Raw genomic sequence first — 24681 nt, 5'->3', positions numbered from 1 at the left:
CCAGTTTCTCTTGCCCTTTAAGTGAAAGGGCCTTCCAAGCCTTTATAGCCGCAGTAGAAATTTGAGTATATACTGGCCATGGATATCTATTTTGATCATCAAAGTATTGGCCTTGTCCGGAAAGCATATTATAAGACCACGTCAAAGTGTCGCCGCCGCGCTGTTGATTTGCGCGGGCGGTCTCAGCCAAAAGCTCCTGCCATAATCCCTTCCAATTTAGATATGATCCCATATTAGGGAGAACAGCCTTCACCACAAATTGCCAATCAGAGGGAGTCATATTCATTCCTCCCATGCATTCTAACAGGGACAAAGTGTAGTTGGCATGAAGACCATATTGCTTTACAGACATGGCCAATTCTCGCACTAATAATGCATCTACCTGTCTGTAAACTCTTTCCCTTTCTTCTTCTAAGACGGGGAACATATTTTGAAGTTCCCGGCGTGTGACTGGATCAATGAAGGAGGAGCCGGCACCACAACTCATGGGCGGGGCAGATGGGGTTACAGGAGGAGGAACCATTAGTGAAATGGCTCCAGAGCCCTGAGGCCATGGGCCGAGCATGGCCGGCGCAGTAGCACCGCAATTCTCTTTCTTCTCCTTTTCTGATCCTCCTCTGTTTCCTGCGGGTTGTTTGTGTTCTAAACGCCTATCCCGCTTGTACCCTTCCTCCGCGTCGGACGTCTCCGAACTTGATGAGGAAGATCCTGCTTTCAGTTTCACCTTTCTTTTCAAACCGGTTCTCCTCTCCCGCTCTGTTTCTGAGAGACTATCCTGGGCAGACTGAAGGGCTTTGTCACTCTCTCTGACCGCTCCCTTAAGGAGGGCATAAACCGTCTGCAAAAATTTTACCAGAGAGATCTGTGCGCCCATGTCTATAACCAGAAGCAGTGGCTCCTATACCTCCGATTTATGCTCCTAGTCACCCGAAAGTTCTCCCTCTCAGAGCTCCTTACCTGTCTTATGGCCGCAGTTCTGACTCTGTCCCATTCAAAACGGGAGGCCCCCTCCAGGTCCCGGGTTTCGGCACCAGTTGTCGCGCCCACGTTTCTTATCGTCCAGCGATAAGAGGCAGACGCGAGTGAAGTCTTCTGCGGTAATCTTTATTGCGCGCACCAAGATGAGGAGGGAAAGGCTCAGATCCTGGCAGGCTGTCTGCTCTTATGTGCTGACTGGCCCCGCCTCCGCCGATGATAGGTCGGCGTCATGATTACGCAGGGTCCTGGGCGACTGGATTCGTCAGTCCCAGTGTTCATGCGCCAGCCACGCCTCAGCTCACTGGGCATGTGCTAGGCGCCTGCGCAGTACCACGAAAGCTACGTCACCAGGAACCAAGGTGTGGCTTTTCCGGCAGGCGCCATTTTGGGTACGGCATGTAGCCAGTACATGCAGATGCGGCTGGCAACAAGCAGGGATCTGAATTGGAAGTGCAGCAGCCATGACACAAACCAGCACCCACATGGGATGTCAGCACCACAGGTGGAGGGTGAGCCACCACAATGGCCTCCTGGATTAGGGTTTCAAACTGGCCCAGTCTCAGGAGTTACGGTCGTTTGAGAGAATAAGCCAACAGATTAAAAAAAAAATCTAATATTTCTGTTTCTCTTTCTCTCTTTCCTATATAAACAAAAATGAATAAATAGGCATTCATTAAAAAGCCTGCAGTGAAATAACTTGCATAGAGAATACGAACCCTGCTCTTCAACTTTGCACAAAATCTCTCTCCACTTTTGTGAATTCCCATCACACATGGCTGCCATCATGATGTCTGCTCTTTCTCCAAATTCACCTCCATCCTTGCTCTTCCTTTGAGGACCAGAATAAATCCAGTAGGGTGGCAGGTGGGGGTTTTAGAGAAGGCAGGAGGGGCCTTGTGGGCACTGCATCAGTGACCTGAGCTAGAGACAGCTCACAGGTCAGTCAGACTGCCTTTTCAAAGGGGCAGAAGAGAACACTGGGGAGATGGGCCCCACGAGCACTGCGGCAGGAAGCCAGTGAGACACACATTCTGGCTGTTGTCCCCTCCTTTTCCTCCCAGTGGCTACTTCCTGAACCCATGCTCACCAGCTCTGAGCCTTCTGCTCTCTTCCTACTCATTCCAGTCAGATTACCAGCAGCCTGCAGGACAGCAATCCCAGTAAGTCATTGCCTTCTTTCTCCTTCTTCCAAGGCCCTTCTGGGCACATCTTGTTCCTGGCTGTGGCTAATCTGTGTTGCTGAGGGCCTGAGGATCCTCTCGAGGTGCCTCTTCCTGGCTATCCAAAGCCATGACTCCAGAGGCCACTGACAAACACCCAATACACAGGCAACACAAGCTGTTTGCACCACAGAGCTCACTCTTCTCAGAAACCCAGAGGCATCTCTTCCTTGCCACTCCACCATCTGAAGGACCTGGAGACCAGAGTTCCTGGATGGGTGTCACCAGCAAAACTCAGCCTGCTTAATTAACTGCAACTTCCATTGCTTGTTTCCGTATCCATCCTGGCCTCTCTCCAGTGTATGTGTGTATCCCATGCGCCTAAACTAAGCAGACGTCACTCCTCTCCAAAGGACTGATATTGCTTCAGGGTGAAGACTAAAATCTGACCCAAGGTCAGATACCCCAAGACACATTCCACCTCTGGCTGTCAGTCACTCCATCTGTCTGTCGGCCTGATCAGCCTATTTTCACCCTCATCTCCCACTGTGCTTCCCCTGTAATCTTCCTCATTGACCCTATAGATTAAAAACTCTTCGTTTCACTTCGTCGCATAATTACAGGTTCCAGTTATGTATTCTATTCCTGCTATCATTTGATTGATACCTTACTGCTCCATCAGAACCCAGCTCACCATGTCCCCACTGCCTGGACCCTAAGAAAACCCAATGTATATTTTCCAGAAATAATTGTTGATTGCATGTATGGCAGCGAAAAGTCATATGTTGGCTAAGGCATAGCAACAAAAACTACGCCTGCTCTCTGTGTTGTCCTGGAACCCAGCAAACTGGGAACTTGACTTAGAACAGTGATGTAGACAAGCTCACTATCAGGACCGCTGCCCTTTCTATGGACTTCAGAAAGCTATGAAGCCTCCTCATGAACACACATGCCTCTGATGTGTGAGGTACAATTCTAGCTGGCCCATTCTGGGCCTGATTAAAAATGCTCCAGAGTGTTTCACAAGCCTCCCTCAGCAGTCTGGGCCTCTGCAGGACGACAGGTATGAAGGGGAGCTGAGCAGACTGAGTAAATAGCCGTGAAACAATGACCCGCACTCAACGCTGAGCAAGTACCTAACATAAAATTAAGTCATGATGCTCTCATTTGCATTTCCTCCATGGAAACCAAAGATAGCAAAAGAGTCAGATTCACAGTTGTGCTGAACTGGATTTTATTTTTTTTTTTTTATTATTATTATTTTTTCATTGGAAAGGCGGATATACAGAGAGGAGATACAGAGAGGAAGATCTTCCATCCGATGATTCACTCCCCCAGTGAGCGCAACGGGCCGATACTATGCCGATCCGAAGCCAGGAGCCTCTTCCGGGTCTCCCACGCGGGTGCAGGGTCCCAAAGCTTTGGGCCGTCCTCAACTGCCTTCCCAGGCCACAGGCAGGGAGCTGGAAGGGAAGCAGGGCTGCCGGGATTAGAACCGGCGCCCATATGGGATCCCGGGCGTGCAAGGCGAGGACTTAACCACTTGCGCCACCGCGCCGGGCCCGTGAACTGGATTTTAATAACTGACCTACACAAACTAACTCTAAATTGCTCTCTCGCTCTCAGAATTCAAAAAACTTGTTATAAAGCTTCTTATCAACAGTGAGAAGCACATACAGGAGTTCAAGGAATTTAAGGAATATGTCATACAGGAAATAGCAACACTGAAACAAAATCAAGCAGAATGATTAGAAATGATGGGTAAAATAGAGAAAATTTAAAATTCAGTGGAAAATCTCAATAATAGAATGAAGCAGGAAGAGGAAAGAATCTCAGAACTGGAAGATATTTCTTGTCACAATGAGGAAACAATAAAAAAGCTGGAAGCTGAGCTGGGTCAAGCTAAATAAAAGTATTTAAGAATTAAAAGACACTAGTAAGAGGCCAAATAGAAGAGTTCTGGGAGTTCCAGAAGGTGCAGAAAGAGAAACTGGGTTTAAAAATGTATTTAATGAAATAACAAAGGAAAGTTTCCCTAATCTGGAGAAAGAATTGGGAAACAACATCCAGGAGGTACACAAAACTCCCAACAGCGTTGACCAAAAGTGATCTTCACCCATGACACATGACAACGAAGCTCTCTTCAATCAAACATAAGGAAAAAGATTCTTAAATGTGCACATGAAAAAAATCTATTGACATATAGAGGAATGGTGTCAGACTCACAGCTGTCCTCTCAAAGGAAACTCTACAGAACAGAAGAGAATGAAGTGATATAGTCTACATTCTAAATGCAAAAATTTGTCAGCCCAGAATAATGCCCCAGAAAAGCTTTTCTCTGTCTTAGAAAATGAAATAAAATTCTTCCACAGCAAAGGAAAGTTCAAAGAATATACCTCTTCTAGGCTTGTCCTACAAATAATACTTAAAAATATTCTCTTGTCAGAGTAAAGAAATAGCACCCACCAAAACCAAAGGCAAACATGAAGAACATCCCAGTAAAATAACAACAGAAGACCAAATGAAACAATGAACAACCCATTGCTGAAATGACAGGACCAAATCACCACCTAGTCATATTATTCCTGAATGTAGATGACATATACTCATCAATGAAATGTCATAGATTAGTGCCATGGAACAAGAGAACAAAACCTGTCTTTTGCCTACAGGAGACATATCTCACCAACAAAGATCAGTGGAAACTATATCTCATAGATTTTGATCTTTTTGTTTTTATTTTCATTTCTTCAAAACGCTTTCTTTCTTATTAAATTCTTCACTGACTCATAGATCATACAGTAGTATCATTTTCTTCAAGGAGGTCCTTGATTTTTTATTTCATTTCTTCAGCAACACATTAGTCCTTCGGTAACATGTTGTTTAACTTTATGGCATTGTGAATTTCTGTTTTTCTTCCTGTTGTTGATTTTGTATTGTGGCTTTTCACTTAAGGGGATGTATAGTAACTGTGTAATGGAGACTATCATATCCACATGTGAGGATACAATACAGTATGTATCTCTACTACCAGATCAAAGATGGACTCCCAGTGAAACTGTTGAACATAAGTTGACAATAGGATGCTAGACTATCTGCCATTGTCCATTCCCACAATGATGCACTATTTGTGAGGAGCTATACTATTGTGATAATATGGGGTAAATAAGTTGAGGGGGAGGAGAGGACTTGGGGAGAGGGTCAGAGAAATCCCAGAGTCTATGGAACAGTATCATAAAATTAATAATAACAATAACAATTTTAAAAAGAAAATACTAGAAAAATTACTCTTTTCCCAAAAATTATAAATATCATAGTAAAGTATCATGGAGTACAAATAAATTTGCTATACCAAAAACAAATTAAAAGCAAAAAACACATATATTTAGCCTTGTAAAAGAGCTGGAGCTATGAAAGCCATATGGGTGCTAGTTTCATTCCCGGCTGTTCTAATTCCAATCCAGCTCTCTGCTTATAGCTGGGGAAAAGCAGCAGAAGATGAGTCAAATCCTTTGGCCCTACATGGAAGATCCAGAGGAAGCTCCTGGATCCTGGCTTCAGATCAGCTCAGCTCTGGATATTGTGGACTTCTGGGGAGTAAGTAGAAGTGAGTAGAAGATGTCTCTAATCTCTCACTCTGTAACTCTTTTAAATAATAATAAATAATTTTATTTTAATATCATTTACATATACTATGAAATACTATTCATCCATTTAAAAACAATAAAATCCTGTCTTATACATAACAAAACAGATGCACCTGGAAATGATTAGGCTTAGTGGAGCCAGACCCAAGGCAAGTATCATACATTTTCTCTGACTTATGGTGGCTAAACCATAGAGCATAAAAACATTTTTTACAGTATGTGAGTGATTTTGACAGCTTGGTATCTGACAGCTGTCCATAGCCCTGCTGACATTCCTGCTGGACACTGCTCTCTCTACTGGTTACTTACTGTGCTCTTAATTTAACAGAGCATTAAACCTGCATAAACTAAACTAAAAATGTTATCACAAAAAATTAAAACAAGAAAGAAGAGAGCAAAAAGGAAATATCATTATGTTCTGAGAAATACATTTGTGAACTACATAAAATTTATTCTCTGTATATTCTTATAAAGATCAAAAATTAAAATTAAAAACCTGGAAGATGAGACAGGCTTCGGGCAAAGTAGATTAAGGCACAGTCCACAAGGTCAGTGTCAAATAAGACAGCACAGTCTGAGCCCCAGCCCCTTGGTAATGTTCCTGGGGAAGCAGCACACAATGGCCCAATGTTCTGGGCCTCTGCTACCAATGGCAGAGACCACGATGGAGTTCAAAGCCTTTGCTTCCATCTGGCCCAGCTTTGGCTGTCGTAATCATATGGAAAGTGAAGTAGTGGATAGAAAATCTTTCTCTTGCTCTATTTATCAAATAAAACAAATCTTTTAAAAGGTAAAAGAACCAAAGGACTTACTAGATAAGGAATTTAAGAAAATAATGGCAAAATTCAGCAGAGACAGTAAGAAGCACTGGGAAGAGTTCAAGGAATTAAAAAAACCATGTCATTGCAGAAATAAAACAAATCAAAAATGGAATCCTTGACTTATAGCACAAAGTTGAGAGCCTAACCAACAGAATGAATACTGCAGAAGATAGAATATCAGAAATGGAAGAGAATCAGAATGAAAGCAAGCAGCTCATCAAACAACTAGAGACAAACCTGAACAAAGCCAACAGATCCATACAGGAAATGAAAGACAACCTCAAGAACTCAAATATTAGAATAATAGGCCTTCCCAAAGGAGTGGAAAAAGAGATAGGTTTGCAATAGATGCTCAATGAAATAATACAGGAGAACTTTCAAAATACTGAAAATATAAATCCAGCACAAATCCAGGAAGGACAGAGAACTCCCAACAGATTTGGCCCAAAGAGATCCTCACCCAGACATGTATGTGGTCCTCAAGCTCCCCTCCAGTGAATACAAGGAAAGTATTATGAGACAAGTACAAAGAAAAGACAGGATTACTTTCAGAGGAAGGCAAATCAGAATCACAGCTGATCTCTCAGAAGAAACACTCCAAGCAAGGAGAGAATGGGCTAAAACCTTTCAAACCCTGAAACAAAACAACTGCCAACCAAGAATAATGTACCCAGTGAAGCTTTTGTTTGCACTTGAAAATGAAATTAAATTCTTATACAGTAAAGAGAAACTAGAAGAATACACCAGCATGAACCAAGCTCTAGAAAATGTCCTTAGGAAGGTGCTAAACCCAGAAAGAAAAAATGAAAACCAAAATCAAAGATGCCAAATGGGCAGAACTCCACACTAAAGTACACACGAGAAAAGACAAATAATCTGAGATACTAATAGATGCAAATACACACTTGCACACTTACACACACTCATGGCAGCTCAAAATCACAACCTCTCATTATCCCTAAACACAAATGGCCTACATTCATCAATCAAAAGACACAGACTAACAGAATGGATCAACAAAAAGAACGCAACCATATGCTTCCTACAAGAGAAACATCTAACCAAAAAAGATGCTAAGAAACTGAAAGTGAAGGGATGAAAAAAGATATTTCATGCCAATAGACAGCAAAAAAGGCTGGAGTAACTGTTCTAATCTCAGATGATATAGACTTCATGTGACAAACATCAAAAGAAACAGAGATGGGCACTTTATATTGCTGAAGGGAACCTTCCAGCAGGAAGTGATTACAATTATAAACATCTACACACCGAACACAGATGCACCCAGCTACATGAAGCAATTGCTGATGGACTTAAAGGGGGACATAAATGTACATACAATAATCGTGGGAGACTTCAACACCCCATTAACACCAATAGACAGATCAACAAAACAGAAACTCAACAGAAAAACAATAGAACTCACACAGACCATAGAATTAATGAACTTGGTAGACATTTACAGAACCCTCCACCCTATGGACACAGAATATACATTTTTTTCAGCATTGCATGGCACCTTCTCCAGAACTGACCACATGATAGGGCACAAAGCAAGCCTCATTAACTTCAACAAATATTGAAATCATACCATGCACATTCTCAAACCATCAAGGAGTGAAACTGGAAATCAATAAATCAAAATGCCCCAGGAAATATGTAAAATCTTGGAGGCTGAAAAGTATGCTACTAAATGAACAATGGGTCAGAGAAGAAATAAAAGATGAGATCAAAAAATTTATGGAAATCAATGAAAACTCAAATACAACATTCCAAAACTTGTGAGACACTGCCAAAGCAGTGCTACGGGGTAAGCTCATAGCAATTAGCGCATATGTCAAAGCCCAAGAAAGACACCAATTATAAGAACTAAACACACATCTCCAGAAATTGGGGGGGGGCGGGGAGGGAGGAAACAGCAGCAAAACGACCATACAAACAAAAGGAAACAAGAAATCATCAAAACAAGGGAGGTGATAAACCAAATTGAAATAAAAAAAAAACTATACACAAAAACAATGAATCAAAAAGCTGATTCTTTGAGAAGATAAACAAAATAGACACCCCACTGGCCCATTTGACAAAGAAAAAAAGAGAGAAAATGAGAATTAATACCATCAAGGATGAAAAAGGCAACCTAACAACTGACACTGCAACCATCAAGAAAATAATTGTACTCCAACAAATCAGAAGATCACCAGGAAATAGAAAGGTTCTTATACTCCCACCACTTATCAAAACTTAGCCCAGAGACAACAGAAGACCTGAAAAAACCTATAACTGAAGCAGAGATTGAATCAGTGATTAAAGATCTCCCAAAAAAGAAAAGCCCAGGTCCAGATTGTTTCACTCCAGAATTCTACAAAACATTCCAAGCAGAGCTAACCCCAATCCTCTACAAACTCTTCAAAACAATAGAGAAGGAAGCAACCCTTCCAAACTCATTCTATGAAGTCAATATCACCTTAATTCCAAAAACAGATAGAGAACTATCAGAGAAGGAAAACTACAGACCGATCTTCCTGATGAACATTCATGCAAAGATTCTCAACAAAATCCTAGCCAATAGAATTTAAAAAAAAAAAAAATCAGAGAGATCATTCACTCGTATCGAGTAGGATTCATCCCTGGAATGCAGGGATGGTTCAACATTCATAAATCCATGAATGTAACACACCACATCCAAAAACTGAAGAACAAAAACCACATAATACTATCAATTGACGCAGAAAAAGCTTTCGACAAAATTCAACACCACTTCATGCTAAAAACCCTAACCATGGTAGGCATAGAAGGAACAATCCACAACATAATCAAAGTAATATATGAAAAACCCAACACCAGCATCATACTTAGTGGAGGAAAACTGGAACCATTTCCACTGATATCTGGAAAAAGACAAGGATGTCCGCTATCACCATTGCTATTCAACATAGTCCTAGAGTGCTCACAGAGGCCATAAGAAAAGAAAAAGAAATCAAAGGAATTCAAATGGGAAATGAAGAAGTCAAGCTTTCACTATTCAAAGAATACATGATCCTTTACATAGAAGAACCAAGAGACTCAATACAGAGATTGCTAGAACTTGTATGAGGGTTTGGTAGAGTCACAGGGTACAAAATTAAGGAACAAAAATCAACAGCCATAGTGTATGTGAACAGCCTCAAGATGGAAAAAGATCTAACCAGCAAGTTACCATTCAAAATAACAGAGAAGAGTATGAAGTATCTAGGAATAAACCTAACCAAAAACGTAGGAGATCTCTTTGAAGAAAACTACAATAACCTTAAAAAAGAAATTGAGGAAGACTTCAAAAGATGGAGAAACATCCCATGCTCCTGGATAGGTAAAATCAATATTGTCAAAATGTCCATACTACCAAAAGCAATATATACATTCAACACAATCCCAATCAAAGAACCCAAAACATTCTTCATAGAACTAGAAAAAAATGACACAAAAGCTCATCTGGAAACACGAAAAACCACGAATAGCTAGAACCATCCTGAAGAACAGGAAGTTAGCAGGAGGAATCACAGTTCTGGACCTCTGTACATACTATAGGGCAGTGGTTATCAAAACAGCCTGGTACTGGCACAAAGATAGAGAGGAGGATCAATGGAGCAGAATAGAAGCAACAGAAGGGAACCAATGCAGATACAGCCAAATAATCTTTGACCAAAAAAAAATAGATGACAATCCATTTCAAATGAGAAGGTCTCTTCAATAAATGCTGTTGGGACAACTGGTTAATAGCCTGCAGAAACAAGAAGATAGACCCACATCTTTCACCATACACTAAGATCAAATCAACATGGATAAAGACCTAAACCTACACCCAGAAACCTTCAAACTTTTGGAAGAAAACTTTGGAAACATCCTACAAGATTTAGGTGTTGGCCCTGACTTCCTAAAAAGGACACCAAAAGCAATAGCAATCAAGTCCAAAATAAACAAATGGGACCTCATCAAACTAAGAAGCTTCTGTACAGCAAGGAAAACAAGCAACAAAGTAAAAAAGCAACCCACAGACTTGGAGAAGATCTTTGCACACTACATAGGTGATAGAGGGCTAATCTCCAGGATATACAAAGAACTCCAAAACAACCAAAATACCAAGACAAACAAGCCACTCAAGAAATGGGCATGGGAAATGGGAAGACACTTCACAAAGGAACAAACCCAAATGGCAAACAAATATATGAAAAAATGCTCAAGTTCCCTGGCAATAAGGGAAATCCAAATTAAGGCATCAATGAAGTACTACCTAATGTCAGTAAGAATGGCTCACATACAAAAACTACCAATAACACTTGCTGGCGAGGATGTGAGGAAAAGGGAACCCTACTCCACTGTTGGTTGGACTGCAGGCTGGGACAGCCTCTATGGAAATCAGTACAGAGAATACTCAAACAACTGAAAATCTGCATACCATACGATCCAGCAATAGCTCTTCTAGGAATATATTCAAAACACCTGTTATACCAGAAACCAACATACACCCCTACGTTCACAGCAGCACAATCAATAATTGCAAAAACTTGGAAGCAGCCAATTTGCCCATCAACAGAAGACTGGATAAGAAATCTATGGTTCATTTACTCCATGGAATACTACTCAGCTATTAAAAAAAGTGAAATGCAGTTCTTTATGGCCAAATGGGCCAAACTGGAAACTATTATGCTAAGGGAAATGAGCCAATCCCAAAAGGTTAGATACCACATGTTTGCCTTAATTTAAGATGAAATGATGTCAATCTGAAAAATTTTACTTGTAAATTGTAATATTATTTCAACCTCTAATAGTCTGTATCACACGCAATAAGATATTGTGATGTAATCAATGAACCAACAATCAATGTGAGTCAGACTGCTCATGATCTACATCAAAGAATTGTAACACCTAATGCACTTTTAAGACCCTATGCTTCTCAGTAATGGGGCGGGAGAGCAGAGAAATCTTCCATCTCCCTAGAATGTGTGAGGAAGACGTGAAGTACAACCTATCAAGAAGATAACAGGTAACTTATAGACAACAGACTCAAATCAGCATTAGACAATAGTAAAACTACAAAGACATACAGGGGGAGTCAAAAGCGATCCTGACAACCTCTTAACAGGAGGTCCTATGCACAGAGCAGGGGTGACCCCAGAGTGGAGCAGGTGGACAGGAGGAGGCTTGTATCTCAACCCTGGAGACTCCTGGATCCTCACCAAGGATTATCAGTATGAGCACCAAGGACTACATCCCAACTGCCAAGCAGACCACAGGGAATTGGAGTGCCTTCAGATGCCAAGAACTCTGAGGTCATCCACTCCCATTCGAATCTCCCACATGGGATGGAAGAAGCCCCAATCCTTCTTCGCAGGATCCAATGTCATCGGAACAACCGCCAGGAGCCCTGAGCGGTCTGCAGAGACAGAAGAACCATAAACTCCCTTCGGGACTAGGGAGAGCAGCTTTCTCTGGTCCTTGCTTAGTTCCAACTTTGGATCCCCACCCACTCCTACAATGACTATCAGGGTCACCCCAAATGCCGCCCCAAAAAAAACAAACAAAAAACAACAACAACAAAAAAAGAATACATAAACAGAGAACGACAAGGAAAGCCTAGAACCAGACAGGAAATGGTCAGCGGGGACTCACATATACCTTACTGGGTAGGACATGAAAATAAGTTACTCCTCACTGGGGAATTGAAGGTTTCTCTGCACACCCCTCCTAACACTGCTCTGTGCCTCAACTGGTGACATATGCCTTGCTAAAAAGTTATAAGCCAGTTTACACTATCCTAAAACCTGCCAAGTTCAGTAAAAATTATGCTTCAATACTATAAACTGCTAAATACAACAATGAAAATAGACACGAGACAGCTGAATAGCATCCTATAGCCATTTTAAGGTGGATAGAAGCTGGTTGCATATAAACTAAAATTGAAATGTCAATGAAGTAGTCACAGCATGTGGTTAAGAACTTGCATTTTCTAACATATTAGTCACTCAATACCATGTCAATTAACCCCAAAATGTTGTAAATTGTTGCTGATGTTATGTTATGGCTTTTAATTGATCAGGACAATATTCTGCCAGATCTGCTTTTAGACCAGAGATGGTCTCCCCAAGAAACTTTTGAATTGATCTGGACAATAAGATGCTGGACACTATGCATGGCACATGCTTGCAATGAAAGAAGCATGACAGGATTTGAACTGTGGTACTGCAATAAGGTGGAGTAATCCACCATGGGTTGAGGGTATGGGGAGGGATTGGGGAACCTCAGAGCCTATGAAACGATGTCATAAAATGAAATCCAGAGACACACACAATAAATTACAGAATAGAATTCCTGCAGCAGACTACTTCCATCTCTTTAGAAACACTATTTTGTAAGACTGCATGCTTGGAACCGAAATGCCCATCAGCAGAAGATTGGATAAGAAAGCTGTGGTTCATCTACTCCATGGAATACTACTCAGCTATTAAAAAAAACAAAATGCAGTTCTTTGTGGCTAAATGGGCACAACTGGAAACTATAATGCTAAGGGAAATGAGTGAATCCCAAAAGATTAGATACCACATGTTTGCCTTGATTTAACCTGTAATTTTTGTATGGTTGTTTGTTATTTTTTGAACCTGTCATTGATACTGTCTCAACCCAGAGGTTTCGAAGAATGGAACTTGCATTATTTTTAACATATTGTTTACCCAATACTATGTCAATTAATTCCATAATGTTGTATATTGATATTGAGGCCTTGTTGGGGCTTTTAACTGACCGGATCTTTACTCTGTTAGACCTATCTTCAGACCATAGAAGGTCTCCCCAAGAGGCCACTGAACTTATCTGGACAATAAGACGCTGAACTTCATGCTAGGCATGTGTTTGCAAGCAATGAATCTCAACTGAACTTGAACTATGGTTATGCAACAAGGTGGAGGAATCCACCGTGGGGGGAGGGGTATGGGAGGGGTGGAGGGAATCCCCAGCGCCTATAAAACTGTACTACATAATACAATGTAAGCAACAATAAAAAAAAAAAAGTTACTGAAACTGCATCTTGAGCTCAAAAATAAAAAAAAATAATAATGCATATAAAAAAAAAAAAAAAAGACTGCATGCTTGGGGCTTGCTTTGAGGCACAGCAAGTGAAGTCGCTGTGTGTGGTACCAGTATCCCGTGTTGGAGCGCTGGTTCAAGTCCAGCCAACCCCCTGCTAACTCACCTGGGAAAGCAGCTCCTGCTTCAACCTGCACAGCCCTGGATTTTGAAGACCGACCCAGTGAACAGAAGTCCTCTTTCTGTTTCTGTGTCTCCCTCTGTCTCTCTCGTGCAGCCTTCAAACAGAGCAACTAAATTTAACATAACGCATCTATGTGCAATAACATTTTTTAATTCAATATAGAAAATCTGCGGGCATTTTCAGAGTCTAAAGGCACAGAGGGGAGTCCAATCAGCCACACTTACTCTCTGCACAGCCCACCCCACCTCTGCCCTCAGAGCTGCTCCTTCACTGTTACACTCACAAGGAGTTAAGGCATGTAGCCTTTTAAACTGATTTTTCAAACTGGTGTTTAGAAACGTTGAGCTGTCACTCATTTCACAGGCGTGTTTCTCCCATGACTGCTGATTCACAGGATGATGTTCAGGCGTTAAAGCCCCAGCACGTCCCTGCCCTCTGGCTTACAGCTCAGACCCTGAGAATAGGCCCCAGGGTGCCTCCTTTTGACTTGATGGGAGCCCAGATCTCAACATCAGACTGGAGGCTGCGTGGGAGCAGTCGGCCTTGGGCACTGCTCAGTGTGACTGCTGAGGGGAAGTGAGGTTTGCACTGGACTCAGTGCTGCACGCTACAGCCCCAATTCACCCTCCTCGGTGACAACAGAGCCCTGATTCTTGCGGCACAAAGACTCCTCCCATCCAGTATCTCTACATGCAGTCAGACCCTAAGTTGTTAGACCACACTGGAAAGCTGGTCTTTAAGAAAGAATAGGAGAAAACCCATTTTCCCCTAGTTTATAAACCAGAACTCCCAAGACACCACATACTGGGAAAATCAGACAGACCAAAGGAGAAGTCGCTATACCACCCCCATACAATAAACATCCAAGTCCTCTAGCTACACTGACAAAACATCAAATGGAAATACTTTTTTATTTTGAATTTTTGAATTATGTGGTACAATTTTGTACATACTAGGATACCTCCCCAAACTGCCACCCCCCAACAGATTTTCTACATTTTACTATAATGGTATACTCCTTCATAAGGAATCATAATTCCATCAGTATCTTAAGTGTGCCCTGACATTGCTGGTACAGACAATGTCAGACAGTCCAGCATCCCATTGTCTATGCATTTCCAACAGTTTTGTTGGGAATCCATCTTGTGCCTGGAAGCAGGAATGCAAGTTGCATTACACCCCCATATCTGGATATGGTGGACCCCAGTACTCCATCACTACATATTTCTCAAATGGAAATACTTTGCAGAACTAAATTGTTCCTTCCAGCTACCATGTAGAAATGCTGACAAGAACACGGGCTGGCATTCACAGTCTTGACAAATCCTGAAACTTGCAAGGGTCTTTAGATCAAGATATGAAATATGACTGAATTTCAAAGTGCTTGTGCAATGTGACATATTATCTAGAAACCTCGGAGAGACACGTATTCCAGGGCTTCTCACCAAGGTTGGCCTATTGACTGAGGAGCAAAGGGCATGCTAACAGGGAAAGCATTAAAAACAGAGAAACTGAACACAGTCCAGATGCACCTGAGTGCTTCTAGGAAATGTCTTTAGCAGATGGAACATCAATCTAAAGAATGGGGGGAGGGGGAATCAGTTCATGACAGAAAAAAGATGTTTCTTAAAAAGCACAGCACATCTTAGTACACACTGTGCTCCTGTCTTAAGAAACGAGAGAAGAAAAGAAGAAAGGAAGGACCTAGCTCTGTTTAAGGATGACAAAACACTTATGCTTCAGTGGGCCTGATTCCCACAAGGTTCTTAAGACTGGAAGGAGAGGAGAAAGTCAGGGGTCACACCGTCTGCCAGGGAGGTCGCGACCTTTTAAAGCATTAGCCTCATTTGTAAACACTCATGGTATTGAGTGAAAAGAATGGAAACTCATTCACGTTTAGGGAAATATAACTGGGGCTCTGGACTATGAAGAGAGATCTGCAGGAGACAGGAAAGAACAGGTGCTTAAGGTCAAGAGGTGACGGCCCTGTGCAAGGATGCAGGGAGAGGCAGAGGTGACGGCCCTGTGCAGGGATGCAGGGAGAGGCAGAGGTGACGGCCCTGTGCAGGGCTGCGGGCAGAGGCAGAGGTGACGGCGCCATTCAGGGCTGCAGGGAGAGGCACATGGAGAGCTGTGAGCAGCACACACTCCAAGAGCGGCGCCATGGGAGCAGCAAGCATCAGTTGCCTCACCATGACTTGAAGGTGTGCTCACAGGCAGGGTCGTCCTGGGTCCAGCTCACGTCCTGGGTCCAGCTCACGTCCTGGGTCCAGCTCACATCCTGGCTCTGTGGTGGGAGGGGAGGAGCTGGCTCTCCAGGGTCAGTGTGTGGCTCTTTGTTCACTGTTGTGTCCTTGAATTCCACCTCCCCCATCCCTCAGGGAGTAGAGCTGACAGTGCTTGACGCAGAGATTCTATCATCCCTCTTAGCAGTGGCATGTCCGGGTAAAACCATTAGGAAAAGTCCATGTCCACCAAAAACTGCCGTTTCCATTCTGCAAGGCCATTTTAAGTGGTGACCCACCAGAACAACCCATCTCCCCAGTTGCCTTTGGAAAGGACAGCCAAAAAGAGATGTATATGATGAGGAAGAGTGAGTCAAATTTTTGTCCCGTTTCATCCCAGCATTTCCTAGCTCTTCCTACATGCCAGACACTTCCCTAAGAGCTATCATCACCAGTGTGCAACCTGCCTTCCCTTTCCATGGAAAGCATTTTCCTATTGCTGTGATAAGTCTTGGAGATAAAAGTCTACGCTAACACAGTGCTTGGGATTCCAGGCCATCAAAACTCCAGCTGAAGCATTTGGTAACTCTAGGGATAGATACACAGAGTAATGAGAATGCACTGATGGATTCTGGAACCATTATCTCCCCATGTAGGGAATTCCTCCTGCCGCACAGGCAGTTAATACTCAGTTCGGGAAGCGCAAACACGTCACCATGATGCTTGGTTTTACTTTGAAATTCCTAAACCCCCTGCCTAAGCAGATGGGCTCAGGAAGTGGGGTCAGGTGAAGTCCAGGGGATTAGACCAGAAGCATCCAGTCAGCGCGGGAGGAGCCGGCTCAGCCAGACCAAGAGAGCCTGCCCCAGCCAGCAGCCCCTCCCTCCTCCAAGCTTCAGCACACACTCCCTGGGACCCGGGAACTGACCAAATCCTGTCTTTCAGACTCCTCCCAAACTGCTAATCCTCTCCTCTGACCCTGCTCTACTCCCTTCAGTCAGCTGGGCCTCCTGCATTCCTGCCCGGGTGAACTACCCTCCCTCACTGCCTGCCCTCAGGGGTCAGTCTCCATGCTGCACCACCCCCTAACACACACCTCAGCCTAAGCACGGAAGTATGTTCTGATGGAATCCGCCCCTGCAAGTGCGTGTGATGTGCACACAACCTAGCTGTTGCTACAGATGCCCGCGACCAGGGCCAGCAACACCCCAGCGCCCAGCTCCCGACAGCCCCTTCTCCACACCTGTAGCCTTCACTGAGATCAGCCCATCGCCCCTTGCCCACCACCATTCCATGCAGCTGCAAATCCTTTCCCTCCAAACCTGACTTTCGGTGGCTTCAGAATCCATGTGACTGGCAGACCCAACCAGTATGTGATCAATGCTGAGGAAAGAGGCTCTCACGGGAAGGGAGCAGAAGCCATCTGTTTTCAATTGAAGCCTAACGGGAACTTTTCAACACAGGGCCCACTGCACCTGCTATTCACCTCCCACATTCACGATGAGCACAGTAGCTCCATGTCCCAGGGCACAATGCTACGCACCTGTGAGGCCCAGCCCTCCCTTCTCTCTGTCCGTCAGAGAGGAGTCCTCCTCAGCTCTCCATGCTGCCCACAAACCTGCTCCTCCCTGAGGTTCGGGGGAGAGCCCACTTCAACTCCTCCCTTCTCCCCAGTGTAACGTCATTCACCTGCCAGCAGTCCCCACTTAGCACCTCTGGTCCTGATTCTGAGGCATCATTTCCCACTCCAGCTACACTTGACCTCGTCTGTTTCTGCGCCAGTTGTTCCACACGTGGAGTCTATCGAAATCACCGAGGACACAGCGCACATCCTCAGAGCAGGGCCATCTTCCTCTGGCAGCATTTCCAGAGAAGCTGTAGTCTCCCAAGGATCAACGCTTGCCATTCCTGAGGAGCAGGTGCGTCCACGGGGGAACAAGTGCACTTCTGAACAATGTGACGTCAGCAAGTTTTAATGATTTTGTGCTCTACAGTAATGCTTTTCAACAAAAAACTTTCATTTGTTAAACTGGTAGCCACTGAGAGACGAAGCAGTTAAGGAAAAGGTACAGTGAGATAGCTTTGAGCTTCACTCTGGTTTAGTTCCAGGATCATGAGCCTGCATCACCTTTTCGTGGAGGGAAGAGGCACAGATGAGTCCATGCAGCTGGAGCAGTGAGGAAAGCTTCAAGGAAAGCACAGGGCCCCAAGGGGTGAGCGAAGACAGGGATGAGGGGACACGGAGAAGGAAAAAAGAAGGGAAAGAAGGAGAGTGTTAAGAAAGGGCGGAATCATAGGAAGAGGGGACTTGGGGGTCTTTCCAATGACCAGGCACTGTACCAGGTGCCAGGTGCTTCAGGCCAGCCTGGTGACTTAAATCCCTGAGGGACATTGGTGGGTGTGTTAAGCCGTCTTCTGATGCTGCAACAAAAGGCATGAGCTGCTGTAATCTGAGAGGAATGCAGATGTATTTGGCTCAGGGCCGAGTCAGAAAGATCCAAAAGCCTTGGGCAGCCCTGTGCTACAACACAACATGGCAGAGGCGTCCCAAGGTGCGAGAGCCAGCCACCAGCTCAGGCCTCTCATTTGCTTCTTGCAAACCCATGGATTCCGCTGCCTGGCTCCCACTCTCATGATCTTAACACTGAACACCTCCCAGAGGCCCTGCCAACAAGCACCATCAGTAAATGGTGAAAACACACCTGACCTTGGCAGAGGCAGAAAGCAACGTAAGGATCTCACAAATGGCAGTCAGTTGCTGGTCACAAAGCCCATGACAGCATCCTTAGCCACCCCCCATGTTACAATGGTGGTCTAGAAGCATCCACTGGGCAGGAGGGGAAGGGGCACCTGCCTTTTACTGGCCGATACCGTCCAGCAAGAATGCACTGAGGGTACTTCAGGAAGCCTGTTTTGTGTCCCTGACTCAGAACAGGAACAAACATCCCCTATTACCTGTCCATAAAAAAAGCTTACATTGCAGGAATAAGACCAGTAATAACAACAAAACCAGGGAGTGAAGTCAGGGCTTGCTCACTGCACTCCCATCCATAAGTTCCTCCAAAAAGCATCTCCAACCCTCCAGGTTGGACGCTTACCCTGACATCTCAGAGCCACCTGACATCTCACCCCACAGTGTATACAAGCAGGCAAGCTCTTTCCAGTTCAAGCAGCCTGGATGTTTCTTCATCTTCATAAGCTGTCCCATCATGTTCAGCAATGAGCAGCCCTTATAGGTTAGTGTTTGATGAACAACTAAGTCAAACCTACTATATATTCTGGTCAGAGTTTTTACAAAATGTGCACAATTAGCTGAAAGAGTATGTGGCATTCCATTCATGATCCACCCGGGAGGGGAGTCATTCTCCAAGTTCCAAAAACCATCTCTCCCTAGGAAGTTGCAAACAAATCACAAAATATTCTGAAATCTTGGATATGCTCCATCACTAACCACTCCCCATTTAGCCACCAATGGCAGAGCCAAATAAGGGGAGAACGCCGACAGCTGTCCAAGGATTCCTGGTCAGGAAATAGGGCAGAAAATGGAATTAAGCAAAGAGAAGGAAGGAAAGAGGGAGACCTCAAGCTTCAGACACAGCCTCCAAGGAAGAGTCAGTTAAGTAAGTGCCTCCAAAGCATTACAGTCCAGCAGAAATAGAATGGGAAGCACACCCATCGCGTGGACTTTCTGTTCAGCAGGCCCTGAGACCATGGGAGATGAGGCAATGGTGTTCCTCAGCTGCAGAGACAAACTGATGGGAGATGTCCATTTATCTGGAAGAAGTTACAAGCTTATATATAGTAGAAAGGGGGCAGGCAGAATGGTGGTGCTGACAGCGCTCCTACCCAACAATGACGCTGTGACTGGCCGGTAGGCCTGTCTATCTCTCTGGACCCTCCAATCAAGTTATAGCTCACGTTTTACACACAGGGCAGGAAGCTATGCCTCCAGAAAGACTCGTTACATGTGGCTGAAAAATAGGATTTCTTAGAGTTGTTTGCCAGGGAAGTCCTAGCACAGCCTGTTCAAGGACAGAGAAGAGAGAATAGGATGCAGTCCACTGCGTTCTCTGCACACCCAGTGAACAGACAAGTTGGGATCCTGGTTAGCCAAGACTCCTGTCAGGGGTTCCCCGGGAGACAAGGTGTGTTCTGTGCCTGTGGCCCCCCACATGGGCTAAGCAGGCAGAGACCCAGGGGAGATCTCCCACACATCCCAACTTCCTAAGACTAATTTTATTTTTATTTGAAAGACAGGGTTACAAAGAGAAGGACAGAGAGACTTGCACCCACTGATTCACTCTCCAAATGGCCGCTACAGCCAGAGATGAGGCGATCCAAATCCAGGGGCTTCTTCCAGGCCTCCCACACGGGTGCAGAGGTCTAAGGACTTGAGCCATTCTCTGCTGCTTTCTCAAGCCATAAGGAGGGAGCTGGATTGGAAGTGCAGCATCCAGGGATAGAATTGGTGTCCATATGGGATACCAACACCACAGCTGGAGGCCTAGCCTCCCAGCCCTCACACCCATGACTTTTTTGTATAGTAGCCACATTTTACAAAAAAAAAAAAAGTCAAGCTAATTTCAATGACTATTTCAACCTATTATCTACAGATACATTATCACTTAACTATGAAATCCACTAAAACATTTAATGTGATATTTCAACTAAATAAGAGTTTACAAAGTTTTAAGCAAAATTCATGTGATATGTCTAAATAAAAAACAGTTCTTTTTCTTGGACAAAATCTTCCACCATAATTTCTAATGTATGTTAGTTTTAGCATGACTGTATTATAAACCTAATTAGGAAGAAAAATGATATTCAAAAACCACCTGTTCTGTCCGTGAGTCTGCATGTCTGAACACATCACAAAGCAGGACCTGTGCACACGTCCCTCTTCTGCAAGCTTTTTCTCAAGACTCATGCACAATGTAAAAGTGGAAATGTAAGAAGAGAACGGGCACACTTCCGTTTTCCTATTCTGTTTTTTCATAATATCCCGCAGTAGCTTGGACACTGGAATATGTTCATTTTTCCTCTTCAATGACAAGTGAGAGGCGTGTCTGTTCAGAGTGTGCTTTCTCAGTTGTCAAGTGGGGTTACTGCACCTGCCCTTCCCAGCATGTCTCTGTAGGCAGAGATGTTTCTGGCCCTGGAAAGCTTTTCTTTGTTTTCTCCTGAACGAGTTCCATACAGCTGGGTCACTACCTAATGCAAACAATTGGAAGAGGTCATGCTATGAACTTCAATGAATCAATGACAACATACCCAAAATTTCAATGGTAATGGATATGATAAAGATAAAACTACTAATATGAACAAACATGAAGGGAATTTGCAGACAAGCTCTGACTGACAGAAAACAGATCCACAATGTCCAGCCATGAGGAATCTGAAAAGACACCTTAGGGCCACGGTGTCTGAACACTTTGCTTTGAAAGCAGGTGGCAAAAAAAAAAAAAAAAAAAAGAAAGAAAGTAGGTGAAGATGAAAAGCAGCATCAGGGTCCGAGCTCTCGTCAGTGAGCCCTGCTGTGACCATCCTCCCTTCAGGCTGTCAGCTTCATCAATGGAAAGACATGGTGTTTTCTTTTTAATTAAATGAGTCTAACAGGGAATAGGAGTAGGTCGGACAGCGACTTTGCTGTCCGTACTTTGCAATGACGCTCTGGGAACAGCCGTCCTGTACTACATTTAAAGACAGTGCTGTTATGGCAACACAAGGTCTGGAAGAATTCAAGCCATTTCTGGCATTCCCACATTTAAATTTACTCCTCTCTCAGGTCAAGAGTAAGGTCACGCCATTTACACAGCAGACTGCTCTCACTTGGTAATGAGAACAAAGTCAGACGGGTACCTTAAACTCTGTCTTCCCCTGTTAGCCATGGTCAGCTCCTCTCAACAAGAAAATCTACCTCGAGATGTCAGAAGGCAAAGTCTATCAACAACATAATGATCTGATCCTGTGTGTGTGTTGTATATAAGTTTATTTTGATGCAAAAAAATTGAAATCCATGCAAAGATGCATTTAAGCCAATTCATATTGAATAAACATTTTGTTTATATGGAATACACCAAGACAGATATTGTTAGTGTTAATATTCCTACCTAACATACTAAAAATTGTACCGAAGCAGCAGACATTACACTGCTTGCAGTATCTTAGTACCACCCTGTAAGGAGAGGCTCTGTGTTCACATCACGGCCTGGTTTCTGATTCCAGCTTCCTGCTAATGTGCACTGCGAGAGGCATGAGGTGACGGCTCCAGTGGCTGGGTCCCTGTTGCCCACGTGTGAAGCGCGGACGAGCTCCAGGCTGTCAGCTTTGGCGTGGCTTACCCTAGTGCTGCGCAGTGAGGCAGAAGGCAAATTGATCCATGAGTCTGTCTGCTGCTCAAAAATAATCTAAAGCCTGTGCAGATCAGAGGAAAAAAATCAGGTTGCCAATTTATCCAGTGCCCAATTTCCTAAAATTTCATACTAGCTTTCCCACCAACTGAAACGTTTCCTCATCCTGATTCTTCCATGTTTCGAAGTTATTTTGCTATAAAATTATTTCGATATCTGTGCTTTCAGTTAAAATACTGCAATTTCTGGGATAATTTCTGACTGATTGGAACTGAATATGAGACTGAACACAGTACTTGATGAGAAAAATCTGAAAAGATTTTAAGTGCCAACTTTATGTAAGGACTATGTCCTTCTAAAATTTATAAGATTATTGAATTTATTGAGACCAAAGCTATACAGCTGATAAAGCAAACAAATTATTGAGAAAATATTTTAAGTAAGAGAATGATTTGTTAAACAGAAGGCCTGTAAGAGTTCCCAAGTCTTAGAGGTCCTAACAAGAAACTTCCAAGCAAGCCCTATAGAAGCTTTCCATCTTAAACACCAAAAAAAAAAACCTGTACTTTATCAGTAGTTTTATTGCTAAGACTTTTCCTTTTCGTTATTCAACATTTTATGTATATGAAGATAACAAATTTCATGTATTTCATATATACAATTTTAAACCCATAATGATGTCCCTGCCTCACCTCATCCTTCACTTTTCTTCTAAATTTGGTGATAACATTCCTTCAATTTGTTTCATAGTTTCAAGCATTTCATTTGCATCTTGCTTCTTCTATTAAAATACCATAATCCTTCCAGGCGCCAATGGCATCTCTTTGAGAAATATTAAGCATTTCTCAGAAGAATAAGTGTATTGCTCTGTGATATATGATCTCCTTTCATGTGATATTCCCACAACAAGCTTTTATAAGCCCATGTCCAAGGTCCCCTGTGCATGTACAAGGAAGCTTTGCTTCCCAGAAATAAAGACTGTTCCCATGGGCCTGTCTGCCCTATGTTAAAGCTTTTGCGCAGTGCCCACAGCTGTGCCACAGCTACACTCTATACACACAAGGTGGTATCACTACCACTTTCTGTCTAGATGTCGTGACTTCTTCAGCAAAGAGCTCGATTGTTGAAGATTTCACAAAACCGTCATATACTTCACAGAATGTTCAGAATGACTGCGCCACCCACAACTGACACTGGATGTGGGAGGTGACCCATAACTGCTGCTCACGTCGCAGGGTGAGCTGTCGCTTTTCTACTTCTCCAACAGCTGATAGAGCAGCTGCCATTGCAATCCAATGGTGCTGGGAACAAAGTATTAAATGATTCACAGGCCCAGTGAACCCACAGGAACTCAGAGCGTGGTGAAAAGACAACACTACATACCATATGGTTTATGCACTTGGCCCCTAAAAGACCCTCAACAAATCTTCATTGAATAAGAAAATGGAAATATTCCACAGCAGAAAAGTATGCCGAAAGCATCAGCAGAAACTGGCTGTCCGTGAAGGATGCTGCTCTGCTGCAGATCATGCTAATCCTCCAGCAGTTTATGTCGTGTCAGGCTCAGATCGTATTCCACTCAGAGTCTCTGTGACTGGGCTCCAATTCCTGTATAATTCTTGAGAAAGGTAAGAATTTTAGCAACACTGGCTTTATGGCACCCATTTTCCCTGGGGGAAAAAGAAGCAATTGATGAAGAATTCATCTTTTTAGGGAATTTAAAAGAATGGTTTTATGTAGAAGAATAAATAAAAGATGTCCCACATATTTCAAAAAATACTGGAAGAACAGTGGGACTAGAGGAAACGGGGGGGCCAGGCTCCTCAATGCCGCAGAAGCAGTGACACATGCAGAAGAGTGATAATGAACCTCGTTGCACTAAACTGAATCCAAGATACGCTATGAACTCAGAGTCTTAACATGAACAAGTGAAAACAGGTAGTTCTAGAAAAAGTGCCTAAGTATCCATGGCAAAATTCCCCCTCTCATCCATCACACGGTGGTGTGCAAGCCACCCCTGTTGGTGGGAGGTACAGTTGGGCAGTGAAGCTGGGGAGGCCAACTGGACACTCATTCATCTTCTGCCTCTAACTTTCCTGTAAGTTTGAAATTATTTTTAATTATATTTATGTATAAACATTTCAGGAAAATGACTTTTGTTCCAAATTTAAGTATACCCTCTTTTAGCAGACATCTGCTACAACACTGAGGCCCCAGGCCAGTTTCATATGGAAAGCCGGACAATCACTCGGCCAAGGTC

This window comes from Ochotona curzoniae, unplaced genomic scaffold (genome assembly GCF_017591425.1).
Source record: "Ochotona curzoniae isolate NIBS_2020 unplaced genomic scaffold, NIBS_Ocur_1.0 contig_883, whole genome shotgun sequence".
In the NCBI taxonomy this organism is placed as follows: domain Eukaryota; kingdom Metazoa; phylum Chordata; class Mammalia; order Lagomorpha; family Ochotonidae; genus Ochotona; species Ochotona curzoniae.
The sequence above is the reverse complement of the archived record's forward strand: the minus strand, read 5'-3'. Positions refer to the sequence as shown.